The sequence below is a fragment of the Tamandua tetradactyla genome, chromosome 16 (assembly GCF_023851605.1).
Source record: "Tamandua tetradactyla isolate mTamTet1 chromosome 16, mTamTet1.pri, whole genome shotgun sequence".
NCBI classification, from domain to species: domain Eukaryota; kingdom Metazoa; phylum Chordata; class Mammalia; order Pilosa; family Myrmecophagidae; genus Tamandua; species Tamandua tetradactyla.
Genome location: NC_135342.1, coordinates 68,495,691 through 68,513,277, shown reverse-complemented (window position 1 = coordinate 68,513,277; position 17,587 = coordinate 68,495,691). Strand labels below are relative to the sequence as shown.

The 17,587-nt window shown below is 44.1% G+C and overlaps 1 protein-coding gene and 1 pseudogene across 6 annotated transcripts in view; one reads left to right on the top strand and one right to left on the bottom strand.

Annotated features, from left to right (window-relative positions):
- ST3GAL2 (ST3 beta-galactoside alpha-2,3-sialyltransferase 2) overlaps positions 1–5,157 on the bottom strand; it is a 46,855-nt gene extending 41,698 nt beyond the window's left edge. For 4 of the 6 annotated variants that reach the window (XM_077132999.1, XM_077133000.1, XM_077133002.1 and 1 more), the window contains exon 1: positions 4,899–5,157. The gene's annotated coding sequence lies outside the window, so the exon portion shown is untranslated. The remainder of the gene's footprint in view (positions 1–4,898) is intronic. The other 2 variants (XM_077133001.1, XM_077133003.1) reach the window with 1 other exon arrangement.
- A 1,535-nt stretch (positions 5,158–6,692) lies between these two features.
- LOC143660364 (cyclin-dependent kinases regulatory subunit 2 pseudogene) lies at positions 6,693–9,466 on the top strand (annotated as a pseudogene).
- Positions 9,467–17,587: the final 8,121 nt, after the last annotated feature.

Genomic DNA, 17,587 nt, shown 5'->3' with positions numbered 1-17,587 from the left:
TTTTTTCAGTAGTTCACACCAGAACCAATCACTCCTGGTTTTTTGCGTTTTTTTTGGGTGCATGGTCCGGAAGTTGAACCCGGGTCTCCCGCATGGAAAGCAGGAATTCTAAGCACTGAACTACCCATGCACCCTCCATTCACTTTGTTTTACTCTTACTATTATACAAGTAAATATTTGGCGTTGATATTTTAAAAAGTCATGGATAGTCCTGCTACTCTGAGATCAAAGTGTGTTTTTCTCCCTAGATTTCCTTTTCCCTGAGTTCACCCGGTCGTACATAGTAGTACCCACTGCATGAATCAATGGCCAAATACCACACATATTTTAATGCAACAGGTGGAATTGAGGAAAACATTCCTCTCCATTCCAGGAAGGAAGATGATCTTCTGCTCTGAGTATCTGTGGGGATAACGTACCCTTTGGCAGAACTCCTGCCCCACTCCAGAGAGGAAGGTGTTCCCTCCTGATGGTAGAAGGGTGTTTCTCCAATTCTAGATCCAGCTAGAAGTTGGGGTGGGCCAAAGCCCAGCCAATGCCCTACAGCCCTAGCAGAGATCTGCAATGGCAATGTGAAAGCTCAACTGACAAGATGCTGTAATTACACATAATGATTTATTTATAAATAAATAAGCAAGAAGAAATTGGCTACATAATGATTTATTTATAAATAAATAACAACAAGGAATTGGCTGGAATGGCTAGTGAGGGACATGTGCAGAAGTCTCTGCTGAGCATGACATAACTGGAGGAAAAGCCTCTTTCCCCCAGATAGTTGCAATGTTCATAACCTCTCCTTGCAAAATATCACTTGGATGTTTCCCCTAAGACAAGGACTTATTAACAAGCATTTGAGCAGAAATGGAGGACTAGTTCCAAGGACTAATTCCCAGGACTAGTTCTCAGGGAGCAGGGTACCCTGAAGTTTTGTGGCCCCACCTCCTCAGGGTTGAGGTCCCAAACTCCATGAGGCTTGGGATCAGAATAATGAGCTCACCAGGACTCTGGCTGTGTTGTCAGCATACCGCACAGCTTCTCCATAGCAAGGACACATCCTGCTCCCATGCAAACTCTTCCCCCTCCTGACTGCCCATTTCAGCTAAAGGAACCAAACCTCATGTGCCCTGCGCTAAAATGCTAAATCCCAGCACTCAAGTACCTGATAGGATAGGTGATATCTACTTTTGCAATCTCTCGAGAAACAGTACCCTCTTTTCCATTTACACTGTCAAGTTCAAGCCTTTATTCTGTCTCACCTGGACCAGGTAACCGCCATATCTAGTTTTCTGTGCCCTCCCTCCTCACTCATCCCCTTCCAACACAGCCATCCCCTAATGCCAGTCTGCCCTCAGCCTGCTCAGAAACTTGTCAGAACTAAGTATTCCCTTAGCCACTGGAAAGTTCAAGTCCTCTTCTAGTAACTTTGTGGACAGGTCTCTCAGTGTCCATTTCCTTTTCTTTAAGGGACGTTTGCTTTTGGATACAGTCTGTGGTGGGGTGGGATGGGGGGTCTACCTACCATGCCACCAGTTGTTCCCTGGGCTAGGGAGGGAACACGGCCCAGCCTGGGTCAATTGAAAACTTTCTCCCTGGGATTTAAATCTTAGCAATGGTGACAAAATTACTGAGCACAGCTGGAGTAGATCTATCCTGAGAACAGCGGTATTGTGAAGAGGCTGGCCTTGTGTTCCTGCCATGTCCACGCCAAGATCCCTGGAGCGTCCTCCGTCCCCACTCATCCCTTTGAGTCGGTGAGCTCCCACGGCCTTCTAAGGAAGTCCTTTCCTGCCAAAGTCAGCCAAATTGTTGTTTACAACCAAACAGGATCTTCTCATTACTTTTCTAAATGCATCCCCTACGCCAAAAGGGACAATTCCCTAATACTCCCATAAAGGCCTCTCTTTGTACCTGTTGGCCTGCATACCTCTCGAGCCCATAGGCACTGCTGGTTAAAATTATTTTGATGGTATGTACATTCTACCACAACTTAAATAATTTAAAATTTTAAAAAAAAGTACAAGCACAATTTAAGTGATTCCTCTTGCTTTTCCAAATGTTCAGATATTCCCAGATTCCTATCCAGAATCTGACATGGTGGGACTTGAACTGACAGGCACCCCCATCTGTTCAGCCTGGGATACAGGCACAGGGCAGACCAGGGTCTGGCTCAGCATCTGCTTCGCCACCTCCACGGAGTCACCCTTTTCCAAAGCCCTAACTGTCCCACCTGGTCATGCAGCCTTCCCTCAAATGACCACGGGGAAGTGTTTGCTACCTGGTTACAGTGGGACTGGGGACCCAAGCACTACAAGGCACCCCTACTATTAATCTAGCCTGTGCTGGGAAGGCCAAATCACTGCAGCTGCAAGAAGAAGCCTGGGGAGGGAAGTGAGGCGGAAGGGTCTCTTAAAACTTTAAATCTCCCGAGCAACTATAATGGCCACAAAGCAGTGTTTCTCAAAAAGTAATCACTAGGAAGATGGGTAGAAATGCAAATGCTCTGGACAGACCAACAAAATCAGAAAACTCTGCTGGGGAGCCAGCAGGCAGTAATCGGTGCCTTAAAAATTCTCCAGGGAATTCCCATGCACCCTGAAGCCTGGGGAGCAAGGCCCTAAACTTTATCATAAGACTCTCTACTTCAATCCAAACATTTATTTTTCATCTACTATGTGCCAAGGACTGAATCAGGTATTCCAGAAATGAGAACTTTACTAACAAGACTGTTGGGACCCAAAGTCAACTATACACGTACCACCTAAACTAAGGCAGAATGTGGTATAGGATAATGTAGAGGAATCGGTTTATCACCTTACTCTCCAGACCACTACCCTTCAGATCTTCTACCGTGACTGGAGAAAAGAGGATACAAGCCTCTCCTGACCCCACCTCTCCCCTTCCTGCCAATCCTGCTATTTCAAATTCCTCAGTCCCAGGTGGCCTTCTCAAGAAGAGTCATCCTTACTTCTAGGCATTTCTCAGATCCAGAGGCTTGGCAGGAAGAGAAGGAAATGCTTCCAATGGCCACACCCAGTGGTTCTTAGGGGTTTTGAAATGGGCCCACTCTGGGGGGTGGGCTCAGAAAGTTCCTAGAAGGCCAGTGAGCATACCACACCAGATCTCTAGGATGCACACTGGGCCACGGTCACTCCCACAGGCCCCTATCAAGCGTGACCACAAGTATGCAGATGCAGATAGAAACACAGGCACAAACAGTCCGCCCCCTGGCCTCCCTTCCTCCATTCTCAAGTTACAAGGTTAAAAGCATCCAATTCACAGCTATGGGGGAGGGGGTGTGTGTGCTGAAGCTGGGAACCATATGGTTCAGATCAAGACTGCTCATTCAGGACTCCACCAAACTCCTGGAGCACCCCCCATCCCTTCCTGATGGCTCAGAAATTTCCCAATGGGAAACTAGGGATTGGGCTAGAAAGTGATGACCCAAAGGAAAAGCTGCCAAAGGAAAATGGAAAAAAAATTATTTTTAATTGAATTACAGAGGCAAGTCTGTGCCACCTCTCTGAGGCCAGATTCCCTTTTCCCCTAAATTTTGAACACCACAAGTAAACTTGGGATCACCGCCTACAGACACTGTGCCTTCCTCCACAAAGAGCTCAGAGCACCTAGCAGACAGGCATCCCGCCCCAAACAGACAACCCCTCCAAAGGCAGCAGCCGAAGCAGGATGAGACTCTGGCCTGTGGTCTCCCCGACTCTCCATGAAGGTAGGAGCTGCCCTTTATCTGCGGGGTGTCGGAGCCCACCCGGCATAATAAGAGGAAGGGATGACTGTCCAGCTTTCTAGGCAACTGGCCTAAAGAAAAGATGGGAGTGTAAGTTACTGGCTAGGAATGATCTTTTCCCAAAGGCCCTGGAGGGTCCTGAACACCCCTCAGGGCCTTGGAGCTTGGGATGGAAGAGGCTGCCAAGCCCCTCTGAGCCACCAGCACCTCTTCTCCCTTACCCCCAACACTGCTAACCTCTGTTCTATATAGTCTTTTATGCAGCTATAAAGCAAAAGGCAAAATGGGAGATGTGTGCAGCTGACAGGAAATCAAAAGGTTAACTTGAGCAAACAAGCAATAAATGGGAGACTTCTCTTAAAGGCAAAGAGGGTCAGAAGTGGGATATGGGAGGAGAAGCGGAAAACAAAAGCAGTGGAAAGCTAAATGGGAGACTTTAGTGAGCTCAACTCAGAGCTGCAGCACGGGGTTGGGAAGTTTGATCGAGTCACAGGGGAATGACTGGGGGGCGGGGGGCGGCGCGCAGAAATGACTCTTCCATTCCAAGGCATTAGAGGATGAGTCTGGAGACAAGGGACAGGGCTCAGACAAGGGACAGGGCGGAAGCATGGCCTTGGTCAAGTTGCCGGCACTAGCCGAATCTTGGTTTCTCCAAAGTAGGAAGGAGGTTAGGTCTTATAAGAGAGAATTGGGCCACTGGGGATGACTAGGAGGCCATGCCAGGTAGAGAAAAGATTATAGGGGAACGAGGAGAGAGGTATTGATCGTGCAAAAACAGTCTTTCCCAAAAAGAAGGGGACAGGGAGCTCCAGGTAGAGCGGAGGCCGGGAGTGCCCACGGGAACCAGGATAGGAATGGGGCAGACAACGCTCCCCAGGGCTGGGGGCTGCCAGCAAGCACGGGAGTGGAACAGTAGCGCCTGGAGGGGTGAGAGCCGCTAGATGTGCAGGAGCAGAAGGCGGTGATCCGGACTGAGGCCAATGCAAGCGGACCCCCGCCCACATAGGGGAGCGCGGCGCCCCGACCCGGGGGAAGTTGCCCAGCTGGACCCGGCCGAGGACCGCAGGGCCGAGCCGGCTGCCGGTGCAGAGGAGGTCTGGGGCGACCAGGGGCCCGGACGCCCCGCATGCCGCCCGCCAGCATCCCGCCCGCGCACCTCAGTCAGCGCCTTGCGCCGCGCGGGCCGTACTTGCCGCTCCGGTAACCGCCACCGCGGGTGCAGGAAGCTGCTGCCGCGGGCGTCCGGACCCGTTAGCTCCGCGGGTCTCGCTGCCCGCCGGTCGCGGGCCAGTCCCGCTCTTGCCCGGCCCTGCCCTCCCCGAGCGCTGCCGCCGCCGCCGTCTCAGCCCCGCCCCTCCCCCCACCCTGGCCCGGCCAGAAGGGAAGGGTGGGGAGAGGGGGGCGGCTGCCCCCTCCCCATTCACATACTCCCTGTCTCTCTCCTCCCTCCCCCCGCCGCTGGCGAGCGGGCATGCTGGGAAACCGAGTCCAGCCGGCACCAGGCTACAGGGGACGTCCCGCTCCCGGGACTACAACTCCCAGAAGACAGCGCGGCCCCGCGCTGCGGATTGTGGGCTTTATAGTTCAGCCACGGCTCAGAGCTCTCCCAGCGCCGGCGGAGGTAGGGGAACGCTCGGTTCCCGAGAAGGCCCTGACCTCGGTGGCTCAGGCGGCTGATCTGGAGTCTGTGATACCCCGAACCCGGGTTGGAGACCTGGATCCCCAGGGAGGCACAGACTGGTCCAAGATGCCGCTCAGACCGGGTGTGGCCAGCTGTGGCCGAGTCCGGCTGGAATGAGACCGCGCCCGGCCCCCGTTCCTGACTCGCCCGCTCCTTGCGAGAGGCGCGACCTGAGGCTAGCTTGGCCTCGTGCCGGGACTCTGCAAGCTAGAGCCGCAGTCCCGCGGAGAGACAGGCCCCAGGAGTGGCGTGGGCGTGGAGTATGGCCTCGCCAGCCTTCGTTTTCCGCACCTGGGAAAAGGGAGCTGAATGTCTGGGTTTCCTGGAGTCCTCACCCACTGGTGCACCTGCCCTGTTCCAGTCTTACTGTCTCTCAGTTAGGTTCTGTTACCCCCGGGCTGTTCAGGGTAAAAGCGTACGTGTTTTTAATATTCGTCCACGTCTTCTCTTAGCACGATCTTTCCCCAACTTACATACCTAGCTCAAATCCTTTGTGAAGCTCCAGGTTGACCGCAGTTTCGCTCTTCAAGCTGCTTCCCTTAGAGGCCTGTAAACCAGTGGTTCTAAAACTTTGTCCTGAATCAGATTCCCCTGGAGAGTTTGCCAAACCAGATTGCCGGCCTGCACCCCCAGTTTCGGATTCACTGACTCGGGTGGGGCCCAAGCACTCGTAGTTCTAACAAGTTCCCAAGTGATGCTGATGCTGCTGGTCTGGAATCCACACTTTGAAAACAGCTGCTATGGTAGATATGAGTGTTTGTTGGCCGGAGTTTTGGCATTGTCCTTCAAGGATGGACTTGCTGTGGGATAATGAATAGCCTCTGAAGTGCTGAGACCCTGGAAAGTCAGGTGCCAGGCCAGTTTAGCCTGGAAAGCTCTTTTTAATAGTAATAAACAAGTCAGTCACCCAGTAAAGGGAAGACACAACAAGGGTCATCTGACTGACAAGTGTTCCAGACCTTAGATCCTGACCTTTCCTTAAAGCTGGGAAGGAAAACAGCTGAGGTCATACCTGATACTACCTTCCAAGCCATGGATGCAGGCCAGGGACTGTGATCTCAAACAACTAGGACCATCAGCTCAGAATCTGCTGCCTCTATTGACTGTGACCCAGACAAGCTGGGAATGGAGAGGTAGATTCCTGGCCTGTGGGGTATCTGAGAGTGACTCTCATTCTTACCCAGGAATAGGCCCACCCACCCCCACCCCCACACTCCTGCTCCCCTGTGCCCCCTCCACTACCATCCCTGTCCACCTGTTGCCCTGCTGTTCTTTCTTGCAGCAACAAACCTCTGCAGGGGAAACTTGGTGACACCATCCTCAGACACAAACTCAGACTCTTTCAACTGTAAGGGGGGTATCCACTTTGAGTCCTGGGGACCCTAGCTCCCATCCCCCCACCCCTCCACCAAAGGCCAAAAGGGTAAGTTACCCCTCAGTCCTGGGCAAGTAGCCAGTGACCATCAGAAGCATTGGCCCATAACTAAGATTGACTCAGAAATGCTTTTCTGTGTCGTTTGAGATTTGTGTCACTATCATAGAACTTAGAAGGCCAAATAATTCACATGCAACCCTATGCTCTGTCCACAAAACCAGATGCCAGGCCCTTCCTGCTTTGACTTAGCCTCTGTACCTGAGTCATATGCAATGTTCTTTCACAAAGGCAAGTTAAATGAGTCTTTTTGACTTTATATCCATCTTCCAATCTGTTAGCAGATTATTTAGAGAGACTAAGAATGCCCTTTCTTGGATAGGACTAAGAGACCCTTTCTATCTCTCATCTCCACTGGAACCTGTGCCTTGGCTCACCCTTTTTCCCTGGCCATTGTGTTTTCCCTGGACTTCTCCACCCATCCAAATTCTGCCTGACTTTCCAAAATCCACTGTGTTTTTTCCTTCCTCGAGAAGGTTCTCCCTAACTGTCTCAGCCCCATGTGAATCTCACCCGTTCTGTTGCACTTGTTTTGCATCATTAGCCTTGCTTTAGTGGTGAATTGTCTAGTGCAAGAGAGGCAGTGGAATATGACTGATGAGAGCACAAGGCTTTGGGGAGAACAGCTACTAAATAGTAAGACAGAAGAGAGAAGCTGGCTCCCTCCCTTCCTGGCTTCTGTTTGTGGGGGCAGAAGCTTGAAGTCAGACCAACCTGGCAGCTTCTGCACTTAATGGTTTGCGTGACTGGAGGAAGTTATGCTACGTATCTGAGCCTCAGTTCTTTCTAATGGAAATGGAAATAATAGCAATACTCCCTACTTTCTAGAGTTGTTGTAAATGAAATATTTAATCACAAATACTGTGATCTTGGATAGGAAGACAAACCAAACAAAGAAGTCAGGTTAATTTATAAATTTAACATTATCCCAATATACATACCAACACGGTTTTTTGTTTGGTTGTTTTTTGAAGGGGAGATTGGTGGGGATTAGTTAAGTTTATTTGAAAATTAATTTAGGGCGGACCATGGTGGCTCAGCAGGCAAGAATGCTTGCCTGCCATGCCAGAGTACCTGGGTTCGATTCCCAGTGCCTGCCCATGTTAAAAAAAAAAGAAAATTAATTTAGAAAAATAACAAGCAAACAAGCCAGGCTAGCCAGGAGGTCTCAGTTGTGTGGTTCCTTTCGACTGACTGGAGCGTGTTGCCCACTGCTTCAGCTCTTGAGCTACTCCACATGGCTGTACTCTGGAAATGATGGCCCATGAGCAGATCTACTGTACAGACAAGTATTGTGACGAATGTAATGAGTACTGGCATATCATGTTACCCAGAGAAATTTCCAGACAAGTTCTTGAGACCTATCTAATGTCTGCAGAAGAGTGGAGGAGACTTGGTGTCCGGCAGTCTTGGCTGTTTTCATGACATAATTCATGAGCCAGAATCCACATGTTCTTCTTTTTAGACAACCTCTTCCAAAAGATCAACAAAAATGAAGTGTATCTGGGAGTTGTCAACTAAATCTTAAATTTAATGTATACATGGTAATAGACAAGAATGCTGGAACAACATACAAATCATTCATCCCTACCTGTGCATGTGCTGTAGTCTTCACAGCAACAGACCTCAGTTAAATGCAACTGCAAATAGGTTATTATGAGGTGTGAAAATACGATTTCTTTTAGTCAGGTTTTCTCTTAATATTAAAAGTACATGTTTGACTTTACCCATAGTTTTGTTTAATAAAGTTTGTTATAAAAATAAAAAGTCTAGCCAGGAACGTTTTGAAAAACCAAGAGTAATAAGGGGCATTAGCCTCTGTGATAATAAACATATTTTGAAACTATAGTTGAAATAGTATGACAGGTAAATGGAACAGACCAGAAAGTGCAGAAATAAAGATAAATGGAAATTTAACATATGATAAAGACATTTCAAATCAGTCGGGGGAAAATTAATTGTTCTATAAGGGACAACTGGCGAACTAAAAAATTAAGTCAACCCTGAATAAATTAATGAATCTAGGGAATAATCACCAGTGGCTACAACATCGCAAAAGACAACTGAATGTTCTCAGACTCCTAGTGGAAGCACATATTTTGAACATAGCTTTGGGGGGAAAAAAAAAGTGCCCTAAATCTTACAACTACCAATTTACACAAAATACAAATATCAGAAGAATATGTTAGGCAACACCATGAGTATGTAATCAACAAAATTCAGGACAAAACTGAGGCAGGATTAGAATTAGGACTGATCAGCAAAGGTCAAATTCCAAAAAGTGGTGAGGCCCGCAGAAGAAAGCTGTCTCTGAGAAGAACGTCAGTAAATAGCACCTGGGACCAACCAACCCCATCTGAGTGAATCATGTATGATCAAGCATCAACAGAGGAAGAAGGGGAGGGTGGTAAAATAGTTATTAAAATTACAAAAGAAACAAAAAATCATGAAAGCAAACCTTTCCCACAGTATGGTGTGCCTCTCGTCTCTTCCTTTGTGAGAGCACCCACATGCCCTTCTTGCAGGTATAACTAATAAACTTTTGTCTGCTTACTTGATCTGTGCTGTACCCTTGAATTCTTTCTCACGGCATGGCCAAGATCCTAGGAATTCAACGCTGGCAACAAACTACAAGACAAATGACCTAGATTCTGCAATCAGTAATTACAATTTTTAAACTTTTTTATTGTAAAATATAACATATATGCAAAGCAAAGAAAGAAAAGGCAGTAATTTTCAAAGCACTCTTCAACAAGTAGTTACAGAACAGTAGTTAGAGATCTTAGAGTTTGTCATGGGCTATCATTCCACCATCTCAGAGTCTTCCTTCTTGCTGCTCCAAAACACTGGAGGCTAGAAGGAATATTACTGTAGTAATTCAGCAGTCATACTTTTTTGTGTTAAATCCTGTATTCTTTGTTATAACTCCTCCTTCTCCTTTGATCCTTCTCCCAAACTATAGGGATCTTTAGGCAATGCCTGTTCTGACTTTTTCATGTTAAGAAGGGATGTCAACACTAAAGCATAGAAGGATATAATTAATTGATCATCTTGGAGAGCTTGGTACTCTGAGTTTCAGGATTTATCTGATTTAGGAATCTTCAGGGAATTATAGATGCCAGGAAAGCCAATTTAGCGCATGGAACTTTTATAGGGTTTCAAGTTCCATCCCTAGATGTCCTTAAGAGTTCACAGGAGTGTTGTTGGTTGGGGTTTGGGAGCCATGGCAATGAGCACTATCCAACTTGAGGCTTGCATAAGATTAGCCTCCAGAATATCCTGTTGACTCTATTTGATCTCTGTTAGCCACCGAAGCCTTATTTTATTACACTTTTCCCCCTTTTTGATTGGTCCCAGGAAGGCATTGTTGATCCCACAGTGCCGGGCCAGACTCATCCCCCGGAGTCACGTTTCACACTGTCAGGAAGACTTTCACCCCTGAATGTCATGTCCCACGTAACAGGAAAGACAATGACTGTACTTGCAGAGTTGGACTAGAAAGAGGCTGCATCTGAGCGACAAGAGGTTTCCTGAAAGCAACTTTTAGGCCTCATTATAAGTAGTCTTAGTTCTCCACTGCAGAAATAAGTTTCCTATGGGCAATCCTCAAAATCAAGGGCTTCATCTATTATCTTGGGAGTCCCCAGTGGTTGAGACAGTACCTGGGGTTTCCCAAATGGGAAGGTTTAATTGCTCCATATGTTTATATTTATATCTGTATTTATATTTATATATATTTATTTTTATTTTGGACCCTCAAGGGGCCCTACCAATATTTTTTTCCCCCAATACTTTTTAATTATCAGCCCACCATAGTCTGAAATGTATTCGGGTATTACATTATGCTATACAGAATTACAAGACCTCGTTCTTGTTATGGACTCCAGGAGTTTGGGTTGTTTAAATGAGCTATCCAGACAGGTTGATTAAGATTATGTGTTACATTATGGTGCTGTGCTTTGAAATTTATTGCTTCTTTGTATATATGTTATTTTTCCCAAAAAAGAAGGGAAAAAAAGTCACTTGTGGTGATAAAAAATATTTATTCCTTCTAGCCTCCTATATTCTGGAGCAGCTAGAAGGAAAAAATCTGAGATCATGGTACTGTAGCCCATAACAAACTCTGGGATCTGTCCTGTAACTTCTTGAAGAGTGCTTTGAAAACTATTGTTTTTTCATTTCTTTTCTTTGTATATATGTTATACCATACAATAAAAAAGTTAAAAATAAATAAATAAAGGCAGATGCTAAAAAAAAAAAAAGAAAGAAAGAAAGAACAAGGAACCCTAGCCAGAAATTCAATTGTACCTTCCATAAGAGTAAGGCAAAGGATGAATACTGTCCAAAGAAAGGGAGAGTATAGGGGGAGCCAGGTGGCAAGAGGAAGGCGGGGTGGGGGGTTTTGGGGGGTGGCATGTCCCTATTGTCTGTATGCTGGCGATCACCTGCACACTTCACTCTCCCTGATCCCCCAACTCTTTCTCTCATCCAAACCCCAGTGCTACTTCCTTGGCAAGATCCTTTAGCAAATGGTAGGTCTTTTACATCTTAGTCATCTAATATCCTTCCATCCTATTGTGGCTTCTTTCCCTTGTTCAGCTCTTATAATTCAAGGATACATCACATGTAAATGATAATTCTACTTTGCTTGTTCATATCACCATATGAGAACGAACCCAGATTGCAATGAAAAATCTTCTTAGAAATTATAAAATTAAAAAAAAAAAAAGATTATGTGTTACACAGAATTTAGGTTCGAGACATAACAAACCTCTCTGCCTTTGGTCCCGTATAGTAGGTGAAGGGCTAGAGTACATACACTATCATCTTTTACCCTATACTCTGATTTACCTTATACCCAGCCAGATTGGCTTCATTTTTAACTGTAACTGAGGCCTGATCACTTTTCTCTTTTTAAATATTTTTTAAATTGTTAAAAATAACATATACACAAAACAATAAATTTCCAAGCATATTTTAACAAGTAGTTATAGAACAGATTTTAAAGTTTGGTATGGGTTACAATTCCACTTTTTTTCATTTTTTTCTTCGAGCTGCTGCAAGTCACTGGAGACCAAAAGAAATATCAATATGATGATTTAGCAATCATACTCATTTGTTAAATTCCATCATCTCTGATATACTTTTTTTTTCTTTTTTTGTGATAAATGCCATATATACAAAAAAGCATTAAATTTCAAAGTACATTGCAACAATTAGTTGTAGAACACATTTCAGAGTTTGGTATGGGTTACAGTTACACAATTTTAGGCTTTTACTTCTAGCTGCTCTAAGGTACTGGAGGCTGAAAGAAATATCAGTATAATGATTCAGCAATCTTACTCATTTGTTAGACCCTACCTTCTCTGTATAACTCCACCATCACCTTTGATCTTTCTCCCTCTCTTTAGGGGTAGTTGGGCTATTCCCATTCTAACTTTTTCATGTTGGAAGGGGCTGTCAATAATATGGGATAGGGGGATGGAAGTAGCTGATGTTCTGGAAGGGCTGGAGGCCTTATCTCTTTTTTGGTTACTTTAACTGTTATTGTATGTAGTTATGCTAACTTACAGGGCTGCAGCACTCCATTTCTGGGTCTTAGGTGTCACAGAGTTACTCAATGTTCCAGGGAGATACCAGCTGATACATATATAGCTCAGTGTCTTAGAATCTAGAAATACACTTACAACTTCAGACTCACTGTGGCTGCTATAAAGGTTTCCAATCTAGGCTCCAGTTTTCTCACAAGTATTTTCTGAAAGAGACCTTAGCATATTTGTTCTTTTGTTTTTGGCCTATTTTGTACAACACATTGTCTCCAAGGTTTATTCACTATGTCACATGCCTCTCAATGTCCTTCCCTTTTGTAGCTACACCATATTCCATCATATAAGTGTATCACAGCTCACCATTCTGCTTCTCAGTCATTGTGCCCTTTGGCTCCCTCCATCTATTGGACATCATGGATAATGTCTGAAATAAGCAAACCATGTCTTACAGTATCCTCGCTTGGTTGTACAGTCAGGAGCACTCTCAATTTTAGACAATTTTTATTGGCCCATAGTGACAAGGAAGTAACAAACACAGTGTCACCAAATATCAAATAAAAACTACCCTCATCATTTATCCCTCCCCAACAATTAGTTGCCTGGTAGTGCTGTGGTACTGTGGATGTCTTCTTGTTAACTATTAGCCAAAGCATGCATTTTTAGTATTCCCCTATACCCCTTGTGCCGGTTTGAATCTGTTGTTCACCCCAGAAAAGCCATGCCCTTTAATCCTCATTCAATATTTCTAGGTGGGAGCTTTTTGATTGTTCCCATGGAGATGTGACCCACCCAACTGTGGGTGGAAACCTTTGATTAGATAGTTTCCATGGGGCTGTGTCTCTACCCATTCAAAGTGGGGTTGCTTACTGGAGCCCTTTAAGAGGGAACCATTTTGGAAAAAGCTACAGAGCCCACACAGCCAGAGACCTTTGGAGATGAAGAAAGAAAACACCCGCCCCTGGGGGAGCTTCATGAAACAAGAAGCCTGGAGAGAAAGCTAGCAGACGTTGCCATGTTTGCCATGTGCCTTCCCAGTTGAGACAGAAACCCTGAAAGTTATTGGCCTTCTTGAACCAAGGTATCTTTTCCTGGATGCCTTAGATTGGACATTTTCACAGCCTTAGAACTGTAAATTTGCAATTTATTAAACTCCCCTTTTTAAAAGTCGTTCCATTTCTGGTATATTGCATTTTGGCAACTTTCGGACTAGAACACCCCTATATTATATTGACTCTTTGTCCACTATCGAATCTTTGAAATAGTTCATGAGAGAACTTATTCATAATTGTAAATTTAATCAGTGGGATACATGGCACTATACATCCCCTTTCAAATATATTCACCTTTAATATGGCAAAGTTACTTATAACCCCCTTAATTAGTTACCGTCACTTCTACCTATTTCCTTGCATTTAGGTTCAACCTCATTGGGTAGCCTTTCCCCTATCTTTAGTTTTTGTGCGCCTCTAGGTCTGCTATATTCTACAGTATAACCTCTGAGATTACCTTTACCAGAGTCATAATAGTGAAATCATACAATACCTATCATTTTTTTTTCCTATCCTTTTCAGTGGATTTTTTTTCCCTTGATTGTCTCCTCTGATAGGTAATTGCTTGCATATAGAAACATTCCTAATTTTTACACATCATTCTTGTATACTGCCACTTTGCTGAATTTGTTTATTAGCTCAAGTAGCTTTGTCATTGGTTTCTCTGGATTTTCTAAGTATAGGATCATGTCATCTGCAAATAATAAAAGTTTTACTTCTTCCTTCCCTATTTGGATACCTTTTATTTCTTTTTCCTGTCTAATCGCTCCAGGTAGGAATTCTAGTACAATGTTGAATAATAGTGGTGACAACAGGCATCCTTTTCTCATTCCTGATCTTAGGGGGAGTGATTTCAGGCTCTCACCGTTAAGTATAATGCTAGCTATGGGTTTTTCAATAATTGTAATTTTAAAAAGAGAGACACGGAGGGGAACCAGTGAAGTAAAAAAGGGACACATCAACCAACTGCAATATATATATATATATGGATTTTATTTGAATTCTGATTCAAACGAACTGTAAAAAAATATATATGACTATTTGATATTGAGTAATTAACTTTAGGTATGCTAATGGTGTTGTGGTTAGGTATTTAGTGACATATACTGTCACTAAAATGACCACCTACATTGGGTATTGCCAGGAGGGACTCCTTTCCAAGAAAGACTTTTCCAGAAGACAAAAACAACTGCCCTGCATGGCCTTTCCAAGAAAAGGGAACATACCCTACAGAATTGCAGATAAGCAACACCTTGTGATAAATCAGTTCCAGGTCCCGTAGAACTAGCTCAACTGAGTGTACCCGTTTACCATATTAATCAATGTTTATCTTCCCCCCACTCTATAAAACTATATAAAATAGAAACTCATCATCAGCCAATCAGAACACTTCCTCACTCTTGCTCACATGTGTCCTTTATAAGTCCCCCTCCTACCCCCTCAGGGGAGTTCCCGTCTACTTTCTGAAGCAGATGTTGCCCAATTTATGAATCTCTCAACAACAATCCTAAGTTTAGAATTGTTGCAAAACTTTTCTCTTATCGACACTGAGATATATATGGAATGATAAAATGTTTAGAGTTTTCTTCAAAATATTTGATTGGTGGAGCAGAGTGGGGGTACTACCAGATTTTGCTTTCCAGGTTCTTGGCTGCAGTGTAATAAAGAATTCAGAGGAACAACAAAGATAGAGCAAGTAGGTGAGAACTTTATGAAGTACACATGCACAGAAAAGAGCAGGTGGGCACTCTCTCAAGTAAAGAAAGATGGAGGGCCAGAGGCATTGGCAGTGTGGGGCATTTCCTTTTTTTTTTTTTTTTTTTTTGTATACTGTATGGGAGGCTCACATTTCGTTATCCACATGAGCATCCCGTTATTGCAGCACCATTTGTTGAATTTTTGTTTGTTTGGTTTTTGGGGTGTGCATGGACCAGTAATCGAACGTAGGTCTTTCCACATGGCAGGCGCGAACCCTACCACTGAACTACCCTTGCACTCCAAGTATTTGCTTTTATAGATTAGCTTTACTCATCCCTCCATGTCCTTCCTTGTTTGGGGCTCTTTCTTTTACCTTCCCTTCTCCCAGGGGTGGTGCCTGGGGGTAGACAGTACATTTGGGTGGGTCCCTTGATTTCACCCTTCTCTGTAGATGAGTCATTTGGTAGGAGTCCTTCGGCTTTAGATGGGTTGGTTGCTGCTGAGTAAGCGGGTAGCCCCTGGGCAGGACGTCTTTGCCAGACACACAACCTGCTGATCTTCATTAACCATCCTTGTTCAAGGACTCCTTCAGGGTTTTCTTTCTCTCCCCTGACTCCCTCTTTTCACCTGCCTCAAGGGGGGAGGGTGGGGGTAGGCATAGACACAACAGAGTTGTTAATTGTTGCAACAGGGTGATAATGATAACTTGGAGTTTGTTATAGAATTCTCTACTTTCGTATATGGCTGAAATTTTCCATAATAAAATGTTTTTTAAAAGTTCAAATCAGGGCGGGCCACGGTGGCTCAGCAGGCAGAGTTCTTGCCTGCCATATCGGACACCTGAGTTTGGTTCCCGGTGCCTGCCTATGTAAAAAAAAAAAAAAAAAAAAAAAAATTCACATCAGATCTCCACCTCATAACTAGCCAAATAAAACAAAAAACAAAGGAAAAAAAAAAACCAAGTCAATAGGGAAATGGAAGAAATGTTTGCAATTTATAACAGAGTCAAAGAACTAATACAAAGTGCTCCAGAAAGTCAATAAGAGGAGAAAGAAATCAATAGGAAATGTGCAAAGGATATGAACAGTTCACAGAAAAGGAAGCACAAATGATTCTGACACGAAAAGATGCAGAGCTTCACTCTTAATAAAAAATGCAAATTAAAACCACAGGGAGATATCATTTTCCCCCTATCAGATTGGCAAAGATGAACAAGCTTGTTGATAACTATCTTGGCAGGAGTGTGTGGCTCAGGCATTCTCATATATAGCTAGTGTGAGTGGAAATCAGTACAACCCTCTGTAAAGAGCAACTTGGTAATAGCTGCAAAATTACAAATGCACACACCACTTGACCTAACAGTTTCTCCTCTAAGAAGGTAGCCTATTTGCACACGTTGGTACTCATAGACAAGGATATTTGTTGCTCATTGTAAAAGCAAGGTATTGAAACGATCTAAATGTTGATGATCCAGATTAAACATTAAATGAGTGGAACTAAGGAAGCTTCAATTGATGGTGTGTTTTGTTATCATTACTCCATCACATAATAATGATATGTGAGACCAGAAAGCAGAGAACTGGCATTTGTAGGTCCAAACAGCCCTTCAAGAAATATTGGTTAGATTAATAAAATCATTTCTTAGCCTCTGGCAGAGCTATATTGGCAGGCTGTGGCTCAGGAAGGGTATGTGGATTGTCCAAATGATTGATATAACATGTACACATATCCCTTATGTGCAAAGCCCAGTGCTAGGCACGATAAAATAAACTGAAATTGAAGAATTTGGACCCTGCCTTCTAAAGGGACCCTGCATCCCTTGGATCAGCCTTCCCCAGTGAGTGCTACCTTAAGGTCCTTGCGATGTTCCTCTGGAAAAGGGTTCCCTGGTGTAATATGTTTGTAAAATGCTTTGTATCTTACCCAGAGTTTTCCGAGACACATTGTTTTTTGTTGTTCTCATTGTTTTTTGAACTTTTTAATTGTATAACATATATACAAAGCAAAGAAACAAAAAAGCGGTAGTTTTCAAAGCACTGTCCAACAAGCGGTTACAGGACAGATCCCAGAGTCTGTCATGGGCTACCATATGATCCTCTAAGAATTTTCCTTCTAGCTGCTCCAGAATATAGAGGCTAGAAGGCTTAAATATTTTTTTTTATCAACACAATCGACTTTTTTTCCTTTTCTTGTGAAAAATAACATATATACAAAAAAAGCAATAAATTTCAAAGCACAGCACCACAATTAGTTGTAGAACATATTTCAGAGTTTGACATGGGTTACATTTCCATAATTTTAGGTTTTTACTTCTAGCTGTTCTAAGATACTGGAGACTAAAAGAGATATCAGTTTAATGATTCAGCCATCATATTCGTTTGTTAAATCCTGCCTTCACTGTATAACTCCACCATCACCTTTGATCTTGTTGTTGTT